Source organism: Tursiops truncatus, chromosome 1, assembly GCF_011762595.2.
Source record: "Tursiops truncatus isolate mTurTru1 chromosome 1, mTurTru1.mat.Y, whole genome shotgun sequence".
NCBI lineage: Eukaryota > Metazoa > Chordata > Mammalia > Artiodactyla > Delphinidae > Tursiops > Tursiops truncatus.
The window spans coordinates 117,400,505-117,417,254 of record NC_047034.1 but is presented as its reverse complement, the minus strand read 5'-3'; the positions used below and the strand labels follow the sequence as shown (position 1 = coordinate 117,417,254).

At 37.1% G+C, this 16,750-nt stretch overlaps 1 protein-coding gene across 6 annotated transcripts in view; it reads left to right on the top strand.

The window, feature by feature from the left end:
- The window catches only part of ST6GALNAC3 (ST6 N-acetylgalactosaminide alpha-2,6-sialyltransferase 3), a 602,379-nt gene that overhangs the window by 551,179 nt on the left and 34,450 nt on the right, over window positions 1-16,750 (top strand). The gene's annotated exons all lie outside the window — the stretch shown is intronic.

The following is a 16,750-nucleotide window of genomic DNA, read 5'->3' as shown; positions in this document are numbered from 1 at the left end:
ATCAGTTTAACTGATTGATTAATTTTAAGTTTAAAAATTTCAAAATAAGTAAAAAGTAAAAGCCACAGAGGCAGAAGATACTTATACACATAACAGACTGGAGGAGCATAAAGGATTACTAAAAAAATCACTAAGCAAAAGACAACCCACTGGAAAAAGTAAGCAATAACCTGGACAGTTTCACAGAAGAAGAAACATGTATAGCTGATAAACATGTGAAAATATTCTTCACCTCATTAGTAATCAGGGCAATGCAAATTCAAACCAAAATTAAATACCATTATACACCCACCAGATTGGCAAAATTTTTAAGTCTGAAAATATATAGTATTACTGAGGATGTACAAGCATCAGCAGGAGCTATTATACGCTATTGATAGACATAGAAATTGGCCCCAGCCTTTAGAAAACAATTGGGAATTACCTTGTAGTTGAACATTTGCTTACCTTTCTACCTAACAATTCTACTCCGAGATATTTCCCTAGAGAAACACTAGTACAGGTGTGACTGTTCATAGTAGTAATGTTTGCAAGAGGAAAAAGAAAACTGGAAACATCTTAGATATCCATTGACAAAATAATGGATAAATAAATTGTTATGTATTTAATGGACTTTACTATGGTAGCAAAAAAAAAATGAAGGAACTGTAGCCACAAGCATTAACAGACATGAATCTCACAAACAAAATATTGAATGAAAAAGACAAGTCACAGAGGAATACATTAAAAAATGATGCCATGTATATAAAGTTGAAAAACTCACAAAACCAAATAATATCTTGTTTATGGACACATACATGTGGAGTAAAAGTATACTAAATATAATATATAACTAATATATAACTAAACTAAATCCAAAAACTAAAGTAATGAATACTCCCGCTAGGGAGACAAGGGATTGGAATACAAGGGTCTGAATTGATAATGCTGTGTTTTTCAAGCTTGGTAATTTATTTTTCTGTGGACTGATGAACACATTACCTCTAGTCCTTTGTCTGTGTGAAATATTTCATAATAGTGAATGTAGATTTGGGCCAAAATGAAAAATCAAGTATATAGAAAAAATTTGGTATTAGTCTATAAGCATACATATCTGGTTTAAATGTATAAATCTTTGTGACTTTCACCCTGAACAACATAAAAATTGGTTGGTCCTTGCAAAGTCATAGCTCTTTGAAAGAATGGTTGACTATTTGAATTATAACAGATCAATTTAGTGTTTCATTTTTAATAGGTAAGAAGTACTTTATTATAATGAATCTGTCAATTTAACTTCTGTACATAACACAAGATTACTAAAAATATATAGTATAATTTTTTCCAGAATATGTTCTATGAAACATCAGAGCTTAAGTGTTCTTTAATCAGACGTGTTCAGGAAATGCTGGATACTATACCCACTCATAGAAATTCATAAGTAAGCACCTAATCTGGCTGCTATATTGTTTTTTTTTTTCTATTAAAAACATTAATGAAAAGAAGAGTATGCACAATTTAAATACTCTTTATGAGAGATGGAGAGAGGATATAAATGTAATCTCTAGCAAGGTCTAAAAGGATCATGCATCAGATGACCTCTGACACTGTTTTCTCCATCTCTTTCTTTGACCCCTTACCCTCTACAGACCCATCAAATGTTGGAGTTTCTTAAAGATCCATTGCTGTTCCTCTTCTCTCCTTAATCTCCCTTCCTCCCCTAATCCATAATCTGGTTATGTCAAGACCTCTCTATCTAGACCTGACTTGTCTGAACTCATATTCTAAATTTGATTTGGAAATTCCCAAGCTGAGGTCGCAAATTTCACACATCTGTACCAAACTCTGTTATCTTACAGCCTAAAATATTGTGGTCTCTGGATTCTCCATTTCCATTACGGTGTCACTATCCCACCTAGTCTTCAAATTAGAAATACCTTCAGTTGGCTCTTTGCTGCATCATCTTGCATTCATTTTGCTATTCTTCTAGAATGTTCCTTAGTTCTAGTCTCTCTTCTCTTTAATCCTTTGTCATACCTTAGTCTCCATCTTCATTATGTCCTAACTGGACTTCCTGTCTTGTCATTTTATCACCAATATTTCCCAAATGTGGTTCATAATTCACATAGGCTTATTATCATAAAAATCAAATCATGTTATTTCCTAACAAACATGTGTGAGCTCTCTATGGGTTAAAAGGTACAATCAAACACATAAACATAGTGAAGAAGACTCTTTTACAGTCCAGATTTTAAAATCTACCTCTTTCACCTAATTTCCTGCCTTTCCCTCATGTATACTCTATGGTATGGTGATAGTAAACTTCTTATCATCCACTGAATGTGCCACAGTTTAACTTGTCTTTCATCATATACAGTCCATCCGTCAGGAATGCTCTCTCCTTCTTCATCCAACAAGCAAACTCCTATTCATACTTTAATACCCAGAAATATCACTTTCTATAGAATACCTTCTTCAACATTCCCAATATGGACATCCATCATAGCACCTAACACATTGTACTGTCTCCTCACCTAACTCTATCCTCCTTGTATTTTCTGTAACCTATTGGCACTTGGAAGAATCTCACTAAATGTATGGATTCATGAAAAGAAGGATAGATGGAACTTCTATTTTAAACATTTATCAATTTTACTGAACTTAATTTTGGGTGTAAACTTATTCAGAGTCTTTTGTAAGATCATGTTTCCAGGACTGTGCTCACTTTGGTCCCCTTGTTTTCATTTTTATTTCTTTATTTTTTAGTCAATGATTTAATATTGTAAAAAGCTAAGCAGATTTTGTAATCAGCTTTTATAAGGGAATGCCATGGACAGGAAGGGGCTTTAGATCTCTTATTTGGCCTCAGGCTTTGGAGCAACAAACTGTGGAACAGGTTCTTAGAACCTATTCAATTAAGTCTCTTTGTTTTTAAAAAAAAATTTTTTTTAGTTAAGCTTATTGGGATTTATTAAAACAAGGCATTTTGCTCCCCTAACTGCTAATTAGTAGAAACTCTTCCCAGGACCTTTTTTTTTCTTTTTTTTTTTTGGCAACAAATGTTCTATCTGTGGAATCTCTGATGATTTCCTTTTTTCTCTGCCTTCTGAACTAGACCTTAATTTACTAAGGAAAGTCTCCAGTATGGTCAGGCCCAGTGCTATCATATCCCTTCATAACAGAAAAGAAAGGCGTCCCATCTAGGTGAGGGATTACTGAAAGTCATCCCTTTCCCTGGGCTTATGCAGCCAGAACCAAAGCATAAGTCTTGGCAAGCAGAATAAAGGCTGATTTCAGGCCCCACGTGCCCCCAGCCTCCTTCCTGGCCTTGTGCCCTTGTTTAGGGGACAAGCTGTACAGCCGTGACCTACAGCTCTGGTGCAGACTCAGCAATGCTGTATCTTATATGGTCCCATGACTTACCCAACCAAGCATAGCATTTGCCTAATTATCTCTGACAGCCAGCCTGCTGCTAGGTAACAAAGCCTCTTAAACTACCTCGCTTATAGGAATCTTCTGATACACTGAGATGAGCCAATCAGTCAAAACAGATGGGAATTTTCATAGGCCTGTGATGGATTTCGATTAAACTGTGGTTTGTACCTAGTTTGTATCAGTTCCTACTTCATATAAAGTACAGTTTCATTGTAAAAGAGCAAGTCTAGCCTAAGCCAATGAGGTAGCCCTAAGTACATGAACCTAAGGCATGAACATACTGATACGAATGAAAAAGACAGTTACATATAAAATAAATGAGTCAAAACATCCAGTGAATTTAGGAAATACTTAAGTAAATAGAAGAGACTAAATGGTATTTATTCAGTCAATCAACAAATTCTTATTGAGCCCCTACTATATGACAAGTATTACTCTAGATCCTGGAAAAACAGAAATTAACCAAATAAGTGACACTCATGTAATTTACAGTCAAATGGGAGGAGAAAGAGTAAACAAATCTCTACTGGTATTTGTCAGGTGGTGATAAGTGCTGTGGAGGAAAATGAAGCTGGGTGAGGGGACTAGGGGTGAAGAGTGGTCAATTTGCTGTTGATACAGGGTGGTCAGAGGAGAGCTCACCAAGAAGGAACATTTGTCAGACAGAAGACCAAAGTTCGTGAGCTGGAAAGGTGTGACTGTGTGCAACTGTGCCCACTTTATTCAGTGTTTGCCTTTTTAAAATCATTTTTAAAAAGCAATTATTTTCAACATCTTTATTGGAATATAATTGCTTTACAATGGTGTGTTAGTTCTGTGGTATAACAAAGTGAATCAGCTATACATATACATATATCCCCATATCCCCTCCCTCTTGTGTCTCCCTCCCACCCTCCCTATCCCACCCCTCTAGGTGGTCACAAAGCACTGAGCTGATCTCCCTGTGCTATGCGGCTGCTTCCCACTAGCTAGCTATTTTACATTTGGTAGTGTATATATGTCTATGCCACTCTCTCACTTCATCCCAGCTTACCCTTCCCGCTCCCCATGTCCTCAAGTCCATTCTCTACGTCTGAGTCTTTATTCCTATCTTGCCCCTAGGTTCTTCAGAGCCTTTTTTTTTTTTTTTTTTTAGATCCCATATATATGTGTTAGCCTACGGTATTCGTTTTTCTCTTTCTAACTTACTTCACTCTATATGACAGACTCTAGGTCCATCCACCTCACTACAAATAACTCAATTTCGTTTCTTTTTATGGTTGAGTAATATTCTGTTATATATATGTGCCACATCTTCTTTATCCATTCATCTGTTGATGGACACTTAGGTTGCTTCCATGTCCTGGCTATTGTAAATAGAACTGCAGTGAACATTGGGGTACATGACTCTTTTTGAATTATGGTTTTCTCAGGGTATATGCCCAGTAGTGGGATTGCTGGGTCATATGGTAGTTCTATTTTTAGTTTTTTAAGGTACCTCCATAATGTTCTCCATAATGGCTATATCAATTTACATTCCCACAATCAGTGCAAGAGGGTTCCGTTTTCTCCACACCCCCTCCAGCATTTATTGTTTGTAGATTTTTTGATGATGGCCATTCTGACCAGTGTGAAGTGATACCTCATTGTAGTTTTGATTTGCATATCTCTATGATTAGAGATGTTGAGCATCCTTTCATGTGTTTGTTGGCAATCTGTATGTGTTCTTTGGAGAAATGTCTATTTAGGACTTCTGCCCATTTTTGGATTGGGCTGTTTGTTTTTTGATATTGAGCTGCATGAGCTGCTTGTATATTTTGGAGATTAATCCTTTGTTAGTTGCTCAATTTGCAAATATTTTCTCCCATTCTGAGGGTTGTCTTTTGGTCTTGTTTATGGTTTCCTTTGCTGTGCAAAAGCTTTTAAGTTTCATTAGGTCCCATTTGTTTATTTTTGTTTTTATTTCCATTTCTCTAGGAGGTGGGTCAAAAAGGATCTGCTGTGATTTATATCATAGAGTGTTCTGCCTATGTTTTCCTCTACGAGTTTTATAATGTCTGGCCTTACATTTAGGTCTTTAATCCATTTTGAGTTTATCTTTGTGGATGGTGTTAGGGAGTGTTCTAATTTCATTCTTTTGCATGTAGCTGTCCAGTTTTCACAGCACCACTTATTGAAGAGGCTGTCTTTTCTCCATTGTATATTCTTGACTCCTTTATCAAAGATAAGGTAACCATATGTGTGTGTGTTTACCTCTGGACTTTCTATCCTGTTCCATTGATCTATATTCTGTTTTTGTACCAGTACCATACTGTCTTGATTACTGTAGCTTTGGAGTATATTCTGAAGTCAGGTAGCCTGATTCCTCCAGCTCCGTTTTTCTCTCTCAAGATTGCTTTGGCTATAAAAAGCAATTTTTATATTAAAACATTAACCCTTTGCATTCCATGTGTGTCACCAATGTTTTTTCCCCATTCTGTCAATGTATTTTACTTTTGTGATTATTTTTGCACCAGTGGAATTTTTTTTAATTGAATATGTTGATTTATAATGTTGTGTTAATTTCTGCTGTACAGCAATGTGATTCCATTATACATATACATACATTCTTTTTTTATATTCTTGTCCATTATGGTTTATCACAGCATATTGAATATAGTTCCCTGTGCTATATATACTGTAGGACCTTGTTTTTTATCCATCCTATATATAATAGTTTGCATCTGCTAACCCCAAACTCCAATCCATCCCTCCCCCAACCCCCACCTTGGCAACCACAAGTCTGTTCTCTATGTCTGTGAGTCTGTTTCTGTTTCATAGATAAGTTCATTTGTGTCATATTTTAGATTCCACATATAAGTGATATCATATGGTATTTGTCTTTCTCTTTCTGACTTACTTCATTTAATATGATAATCTCTAATTGCATCAATCTCTAATTGCAACAATCATCTAATTGTTGCTGCAAATGGCATTATTTCATTCTTTTCTATGGCTGAGTAATAGTCCATTGTGTGTGTGTGTGTGTGTGTGTGTGTGTGTATGTATACCACATCTCCTTTATCCATTCATCTATCGATGGACATCTAGGTTGTTTCCACGTCCTGGTCATTGTGAATAGTGCTGCTATGAATGTAGGGTGCACCAGTAGAATTTTGGTCAGACTTGCATTCAAAATAATTAATTTGGGAAGAATAGACATATTTTCAGCCTTCAGTCTTCCCAGTGAGTGAAACTGGTAGTCCAGTCCTGAAAGCCCCACAAATTTTTATTAAGATTATTCTTTAGTATTTAAAAAAATATTTGTGCTGTTATTATGAATTTTAGGAATATTTCAGTACATTATATTTTCTACTTATTAGTTCTGGTTATAAGAGAAAACTATTCATTTTCAAATATATATATTTTGTATTTGACCATTTTATCAAGCTCTCATTCTAATAGTTTTGAGCTTCCTTCTGCAATTTTTTATTTTCTTTATTGCAGTATAGTTGATTTGCAATGTTGCGTTAGTGTACAGCAAATTGATTCAGGTGTACAGCAAATTGATTCAATTATATATATATATTCTTTTTCAGATTCTTTTCCCTTATAGGTTATTATAAAATATTGAGTATAGTTCCTTGTGCTATACAGTAGGTCCTTTCCTTCTACAATTTTTAAACAATTATTTCATGTAGGTATAAGAGCTCTGTTTCTTCTCATCATTAACATTTCATGTCTTACTCCATTCTCTAAAATTTCCAGAACAATGTTAAAGAAAAAAAATTATAACAGCATACACATTTTTCTTATTCCTGACCTTAATGACACATACCTTCTAGTATTTTACTGTTACTTATGATGCTGGCACTTAGTCTAAGAGAGGGATTCTTTATTACATTAAGCAGATATACCTTTGGTTGTAGATTAGAACAATTTTATTTGGATTGAATATTGGATTGTATCAAATTCTTTCTGGTATCTCCTAAAGAAATCATATGGCGTCGCCTTCAATGACTGATACAATGCATTAAATTAATATAGGCTCCACCAAAAATATTTCCCCAAGAACACTTTTTCCTCAGGCTGGTCCATCAAAAAAAGTTGAGGCGGGGAGGAAATTGTCATCTAGTCAAAGAGCTTGGGGAAATGCTGCCTCACATATTCACTTCTTAGAGATATATTAGCTCTTATCATATGAAGATGTTGAGAAGTCCAGCAGTCAAGAAATTCAGTTAAAAAAATATAGACACCATAATGCTATATGGTGAGTTAATTCTGTATTTGAAGGTTGCTAAGAGAGTAGATCCTAAAATTTCTTATCGCAAAAAAAACCCACATGTTTTTTGTATCTATATGAGATGATGGATGTTAACTGAACTTATTGTGGCAATTGTGTCAAAATGTATGTAAGTCAAATCATTACGCTGAACATCTTAAACACATACAGTGCTGTATGTCAGTTATATTTCAGTTAAATTTGTTAAACCCACCATTCCCAAACACTACCTGTTCCTCTTTCCCTTGTATAATACTGTTTAGTATCCCACTGATTTAGGGTTCAAACAAACACACTTGAGAAGTGCCATATTAACAGCTTTACTTACATTAAATTATCCTTGCCCTCCTGGGATAGAACCTGTTTGGCCATAGAGTATGGCTATTTAATTTAGTGCTGTGGTCAGTTGGTTGGTTTTTTTTTTTTTTTTTTTTTTTTTTTTTTTTTGTACGTGGGCCTCTCACTGTTGTGGCCTCTCCCGTTGTGGAGCACAGGCTCCGGACGCTCAGGCTCAGCGGCCATGGCTCATGGGCCCAGCCCCTCCGCGGCACATGGGATCCTCCTGGACCAGGGCACGAACCTGCGTCCCCTGCATCGGCAGGCGGACTCTCAACCACTGCACCACCGGGGAAGCCCCAGTTGTTTGGGTTTTAATTGAAGATTTTTGAGTCTGTAATTATAAACGGGATTGTACTCTCATTTTTCATCCCTACCCCCTTTTGGCTCTTTCTTGGGTTTCAGTATCAGTGTGATGCCAGATTGGTTATATGAACTGGGAAATTTTCCATATTTTAGGGTACTCTGGAACAATTTATGCAGCATAGGAATTATCATAGGTTTTTTTTAACATCTTTATTAGAGTATAATTGCTTTACAATCGTGTGTCAGCTTCTGCTTTATAACAAAGTGAATCAGTTATACATATACATATGTCCCCATATCTCTTCCCTCTTGCATCTCCGTCCCTCCCACCCTCCCTATCCCACCCCTCTAGGTGGTCACAAAGCACCAAGCTGATCTCCCTGTGCTATGCGGCTGCTTCCCACTAGCTATCTATTTTACTTTTGGTAGTGTATATATGTCCATGCCTCTCTCTCACTTTGTCCTGGCTTACCCTACCCCCTCCCTGTACCTTCAAGTCCATTCTCTAGTAGGTCTGCGTCTTTATTCCCGTCTTGCCCCTAGGTTCTTCTGGCCATTTTCTTTTCTTTTTTTTTTTTTTTAGATTCCTTATATATATGTTAGCGTACGGTATTTGTTTTTCTCTTTCTGACTTACTTCACTCTGTATGACAGTCTCTAAGTCCATCCACCTCACTACAAATAACTCAGTTTCGTTCCTTTTTATGGCTGAATAATATTCCATTGTATATATGTGTCACATCTTCTTTATCCATTCATCTGTAGATGGACACTTAGGTTGCTTCCATGTCCTGGCTATTGTAAATAGAGCTGCAATGAACACTTTGGTACATGACTTTTTTGAATTATGGTTTTCTAAGGGTATATGCCCAGTAGTAGGATTGCTGGGTCATATGGTAGTTCTATTTTTAGTTTTTTAAGGAACCTCCGTACTGTTCTCCATAATGGCTGTATCAATTTACATTCCCACCAACAGTGCAAGAGGGTTCCCTTTTCTCCACACCCCCTCCAGCATTTATTGTTTGTAGATTTTTTGATGATGGCCATTCTGACCAGTGTGAGATGATATCTCATTGTAGTTTTGAATTGCATTTCTCTAATGATTAATGATGTTGGGCATTCTTTCATGTGTTTGTTGGCAATCTGTATATCTTCTTTGCAGAAATGTCTATTTAGGTCTTCTGCCCATTTTTGGATTGGGTTGTTTGTTTTTTTGATATTGAGCTGCATGAGTTGCTTGTATGTTTTGGAGATTAATCCTTTGTCAGTTGCTTCATTTGCAAATGTTTTCTCCCATTCTGAGGGTTGTCTTTTTGTCTTGTTTATGGTTTCCTTTGCTGTGTAAAAGCTTTTAAGTTTCATTAGGTCTCATTTGTTTATCATAGGATTTTATTTTCTTAAGTTGAAATATTTTCTATAAAAAGAGAGATGAACCCAAACACAGCACCAACTGGTTGTCAGTGAGCTTGTAGAATCCCCCTGTTAGCTCTAGTTTTCTTTACTGAAGAGGCTTCAAGTGTCTCCATGTTTTCTTACTGTGAGTAAACATGATTGCTCTTTGCTCCGGAGGGTTAACGTTCAGATAGCTTCCTCTGCTTAGAAGCAATAACTCCTTGTCTTGTCACTCCAGTTCACCACAAAACAGGGGGGCATCAAAGGTAGGTCAGGGAAGCAGGAAATGATAGAATCCCGGACAAGGGAGTCAAACTTCTCCATGAGCACGTTGTCCCTGATGCTGGGAACAAAGTGAGGAGACGAGGACAAAGGCCGGAGGGAGAGAGGAAACAGAGCAGGGTGAATTGTGAGGGTCTATGATCCCAAGAAGAGGGTCGAAAATTATCGATCTGACTTTTAAAAATACTTCCTTTGAAGCACTGTTGAGACAATGTTGGACATTCCGTAAGGGGAGAAATGGGGTTTTAGGGCCACTTTTGACACCATTTCCTCCCCAAGCCATAGAACTCTTTATTCAGAGAAATGCCATATTATTATAGACAAAATACTTCATGGCTCTTCTAAGGGCTTGGGCATAAAAACACACAAAGATGTTTATGTGTTTTCCTTTTTGATACAAGAATTACTCAACATCAAAAAGCAAAATACCTTAGTGGTGCAGGGCCAGGCTCATGGCAGGCACCTTGCTGTGCTTGGTGTTTGTTGAGTAGCTGCACAGTGCTCGTTAAATAAATGCACACGTGTTGTCTTCCGCTGTTTTTATGCAACCAATGTGCTCCTGAAACAATGTGGGGCATAAATTATATTGTGAGAAACGAATCCTTTTTCCATGTTTTATATATATATATATATATATATATATGTATGTATTAAATAACTCCTTAGGTACTAAATATATATTGTTTTTTACTCCTTCATTAGTTGGTGTATTTCTTAGCACTGAATCTTTAAATTTCAGTTTTCTTTCCCTCAGTACTTTCAAGGTACAGTAATCATTTCAGATATTTCAGCATATTCAAGAGGACTTAATATTCAAAATGATTCTTTCTAAATAAGCTAGTAAGTTACCAATTTTTTCTCCTATTTTCACATGCTGGGTAGCCTAAAAATAAAAATAACGTACCTTTGTCTAAAACACAAATTGCACAAGATGTTAACTCTTGAACCAAATCCTGGATGTATTTCTTTTAAGACAAAAAGAAACTGCTAAGATCACGTATCCCTGAGTTATCCTCTGTAATGTCGTGAATGTCAAGAAGGGAAATATGTGTGTTAGGGGAAAATAATGGTTATCAAGAGAAAAGTGGTTCCTTCCCCTCCATGCTCCATCCCACTCTTTACAGAAGCACATTTTTCTAGGTGACTTGTTGGGAGAAACTAATTCATCCATTCATTCACTCAAAGATCCTTCCACTTAATAGTGCTAGGCCTATGTTTAACATGCTTATTAAATACTGTTACTTTTGTATTGGTGTACAAAGGAAAAAATGATAATAATTGAAAGAAGTTTTGGGTGGTATGTTGCAATATGAAATCAGGACTTGAATGGCTATAATATTTTAACCAACACCGAGTTCTTTGAAACTCCTTGATTATCACAAAGCTAGAAATCATTCCTTACCGTTGATTAGAGAAAAATCTGATTTTCCTTTGCATTGCCTTCTTGAAAGAGATGATGGGGGAAAGTGCCGCAGTGAAGAGCTGAAACTGAATCAAAGAATATTGACTCTGTGTCTAGCCCAGCTTGTGCTTTTTCAGTTTCAACACCTCACCAGGAATTACAGAGGGGCTGTTTCCACAATAAAGTCACCTGTGACTAGAAAATTATTGGGTAGGGAGATCAGAAAACATATCTTTCTTCATAGCAATGCTTAAGTGTTTCCCATTTTAAAAATTTTACCACCGTTCCCGCTTCCTATTTTTTTGTGATTTTAAAGAAAATGCCAAGATTGTGAAGGGACGTCTTGGGTGTTGGTGGTGGCTCCCTGAGACTGGACTCGTATCCACTGTTGCCTCCAGCCCAGCCACCACGTCATTCCCTTCTGTTAAATATGGACACAGATTTCATAGATGTACCACAATGGGTGACTGTCCCAATCTGAAGCCTACACCCAAGCCACCTTGTTACCCAGGTTTTTAAAGTAGTAGAGGGATACAAAGAAACAGATGTGAGAGGTGACGTGAAGAGTTAACACAACCCAGTAACTAACGGGACACGAAGGATGAGATAGAGGACAGAGTCGAGGGTGATGCACATATCCTGGAGGATCATGGGGCCGTCATCCAAACAAATAAATTAAACAAGATAATTCAGGAGCTGGAGCCATCTACTCTCTGACGTCTTTCTTGGCTGCGTTAATATCACCATTAATTCTCGAACTATGAATGGAAGGAAACAGTACTCACAGCACCACAGTTGCGAGCACTTAGGTTTTCTTCTCTTGCAATGTGCAAATCAGCAGCTGCCGGCTTGTTTTAGAAAGGCTTCTCCATAAGGCTGGGCACTGTCTCATGCATGAATCCTGTTAGCAGCGTACTAGTTATGGATGATTGCTAGCCACAAGCACAGCCCGAGGTGAATGGCAAATGCTCTTACAGTCAGCGTGGCTCAAAGAAGTGGCAGGTCCAGAGCCATTTAAGAACTGGAAAGTGGCCTTCTGATAAATAAAACAGCACTTCGGAGGCCGAACATAATTGAATGAGCTTTGTGCTGACAGGAAGACTGAGGAAGCTTTTCCTACGGCGTCAGTATGCAAATGTCACTTTCTGGACTTTGTTGATTGCAAAACTGGAGGCAACAGTGGCAAGAGGGGTGCCTGATGGCAGCCAAAATCAGGGAGGAAAGAGACTTCCCTGTGCCTGTAGAATGACCTAAGACATTAATTGCCACGAGATTCCATTAAGCATGTGCTTTATGACTACAGGAAGGTACAAATGACACTTAATTCTCTGAGGGTTTGCTTTGCAGTGAAAAATTCAAAAGACTAAAATTAACTTAGGTAAATTGATATTTTACCTCATGATTTCAGGAATTTAACAGTGAATACACCTCTTGATGTTGATATGTCTACTGTGGGTCCAATAAATTACAAAAACACATCTTCCCACCTTTTGGAGCCCCATCTTTGTTTATTCTCCTTTCTTTGGCATGCCATGTATGGCCACCGCTGTGCTATGATTTGTTATTTACAAAAAATACAGAGCACATTTCAATCCTGATAGATGAAATCAGAATTTTGGCTGAGCTGTGGGTCAACTGACTAAAAAAAGGATTTTAAAATTTGATTCTATCTCAATTATAAGATAATAAGAGCTGGGGATCTAATGCACAGCATGGTGACTATAACTAACAGTAACGTATTATATACCTGAAACATTTTGAGAGAATAAGTCTTAAATGTTATCAACACACACACGTATACGTGTGCACACACACACAAATTGTAATAACATGAAGGGATGGAAATGTTAGCTAACCTTATTGTGGTGATCATTTTGCAGTGTGTACATGTACCTAATCATTACGTTGTACACCTTAAACTTTCATATGTTATGTGTCATCAATATCTCAGTAAAGCTGGGGGAAAACCTGATTCTGGAGGTAAATCGATACAAGGGGTACATGTGAGGTTTACCAAATTTTGCATGGTGATTTGGCTTGTATCTCTGACATGTGGTATATCCTTAGACATATCAGTAAGTACCTCTGTTACATCATCAATGAGAAAACATTGGTAAACTGTTTAAAATTCCTTGGGGGAAAAATGTTAGCAATTTCTACTGAGGAACAGCCTGCCTTCCAAAAATTATTCAACTAAGTTGGACAAATTGAGCGCCTAATGTGTGCCAGACATAGTTATTAAGATGGGATCCATTTATATACACACAATGGAATATTATTCAACCCATAAAAAAGAATGAAATTTTGCCGTTTGCAACAACATGGATAGAACTTGAGGGTATTAAGCTTAGTGAAGTAACTCAGACACAGAAAGACAAATACTGTATGTTATCATTTATATGTGGAATCTAAAAAATAAAATAAATGAGTGTATCTAAAAAAATAGAAGCAAACTTACAGATATGGAAAACAAATTAGTGGTTACCAGTGGGGAGAGGGAAGAAGGGAGAGTCAAGACAGGGGTATGAGATTAAGAGATACAAACTACTGTGTATTAAATAGATAAGCAACAAGGATGTATTGTACAGCACAGGGAAATATAGCCATTATTTTGTAATAAGTTTAAATGGAGTATAATCTATAAAATATTGAATCACTATGCTGTACACCTGAAATTAATGTAATATTGTAAATCAACTATACTAATCAATTATACTTTAATTAAATAAATAAACAAACTTTTCAAAAAAAGTCAGGATACCTTTGCTTACCAGCATTCCTTCACTGGCAAGTTTCCAGTCAGTTTGCAAGTCAGCTATTTATAAATTGGGACATATTTTCCTAAAGAAACAAATTTTAAAACAGTGATTAGATTCTCAGGCCATCCTCAAAAGCTAATTTAATTCATAATAAAGTGGAACTCAACTTCTAATAGAATCCTCAAACCTAACAAGCATTTGTAGCAGTGATTTTCAACCCTGGCTACACACATCGCATTATAATCACCCAGGAACCCCCCTTTTTTTTTTTTAATTTTTATTAAGTACGAATACCCAGACTATACTCCCAGGACAATAAAATCAGAATCCATTATCAGTAGCAGTGGTGGTAAATGGAGCTTGGGAAAAGGTGCAGAGGATGGAAACAATGCCTCTAGGGAGAGTGGGATCAGGGCTATGGCTGGGAAGTGGAGCCAGGACTCTGGGTGTAGAGAGTGGGATCCCAGTACTGCATAGGAAGAAAGATGCCCCTGGGAGAAGGAATAGAATGTGGAATCACAATCATCACATCAGAGATTTGGGCCTCTGATGACAGTAAAGAGTTTTTCCAGAGTGGAAAAATGGTGGAAGTGTCTAGAATATTCAGCCTAGGAGCACAAGGATTGTGGCTGCAAAGATGGAGAGGGAGCTGGTCGACATCACTCACCAGTTCCCTTTAACCAGTTCATAAGGAAAGAAGGCAGCTTCCTTCAACCTACTTTCTTATTTTGGGGTGAAGCTTTCACAAAATTTCATGCCTCATATTTCCCCTCTACAAAAAACAACTATGTATTTCTTTTCATCCTCTTGGCATGATTAGGGACACAAGACTAAGCAGGGGTAAGGGGAAGAGAGAGGAATGAGGGGAAGCCAATCCGTGGGCTCCAAAAATAGGAGCGATTCTGTTCATCTACTGCTGCTGTTCGAAAGCCTTCAGAGTTCAGTAGCTCTTCTCGTCACTTCTTTGCAGCCCCTTTAGTCAGAAACATGGGCATACACTGTTATCATCAGCTGGTGAAAGCAAATATGCAAGGTGGAGGATCTTCTCAACTGTTTTCCTGTGTCCTTCTCATTTTTATAGCTAGGCGTGGAGATTTCTGACATTTTGTGACTGTTGCAATGTAGGAAAATCTGTGGAGCTAAAAACATTCTCATGTTTCAGTCAGATGCTCTCAAATAAGAGGAATTTTCTAAGTTCTATTCTGCATTTCTCCTGGCATCTTCTAAGATATATTGCTTTTGCTCTGTGTTCTAGTTCGCACTTTATGAAATTTTGTCTACTCTGGATCAACAATATTACTGGGCTTAATGTATATACAAAACAGAAACTGGCTCACAGACATAGAAAACAAATTTTTAATTACCAAACAGGCGAGGGAGGGGGGAGGGGCAAATTAAGGGTAAGAGATTAACACATACAAACTACTGTATATAAAATAAATAAGCAACAATGATATACCCTATTGCACGGGGGATTATACCCATTATCTTGTAATCACCTTGTAATAATAATTGTATAATGGAATATATATAATTTACAAAACACTGAATCACTATGCTGTACACCTGAAATTAACACAATATTGCATATCAACTATACTTCAATAAGGAAAATAATTACTGGGCTAGAAGAATTCCAGAGTCACATGAAAGTTATCTCTTCTGATTGGAAGAGTGGAATTATTGCCATTACCTTTTCTCTGATCAGAAAGATCGTCCTTAGATAAAAGGACCTTGTACAGGAGAAGTTTTGGTATGGGGAGGGTGTGCACAGAAGGACTTCACAGGTACAGATTTACTGTAAGCAGCAGACACACAGGTCGTTTCCCCAGATTGCCAGCCAACCTGTGTATCAACGCTATGGGAAGACATACCTCCGTGAAAGAAATTCTTTGTTTCACTAGGCAAGGAATCTAGCTCAACTGGAAAATCTGGATAGCTTTCAAACCCTATCCCATCTCAAGAATAGAGAGAACAATGGATTTCTTAGGACTAAAATTCCTGGGCAGAATTAAATTGGAATAACATTCTACCTTAGTGGACAATCATCTTCTTTAATAGGTGAGACACCATGAGCTTTGACTGTTTCAAGGAAGATTCCATCACTAAGTCACCTGAATTCGGGTGTTCTTCTGGTGCAGACAGATGCCCCTCTTAGGAATCAGCTGGTACTGGAGTAGAAGAACTAGATAAGTGTCTGTTTGACACATTGATGATAGACTATAATTTGGCAAAGGTATTGTGTATAAGGTAGTCAATGAATCTCAGCCTATTGGAAAAATGACAAATAAAACCTCCTTCTCTAAACTGGAGACTAAAATTATCAGTCCCTGAAGACCCATATGTCAGTTGTTACTTCTGACCTTTTCTAATTGAATTATCCTTCTAATTGAATTATCTTTAGTGAGCCAAATAAAAACAACTTTAATAGACGGGGATGATGGGGGTACAGCTTAGCTTTGCCTATTGAAAATAAATATTCCCCTCAAAATAATTTATTTCAGGATTTATTGAGCCGTGTAACTCAGAATAGCGATAATAGATTCAGATAGGCAGGAAGTGGCAGAAAAATTGGTCTTTCTTAATCAGAAGAAGGTCAGTGCTGCTTTGTATTTTTTTAATT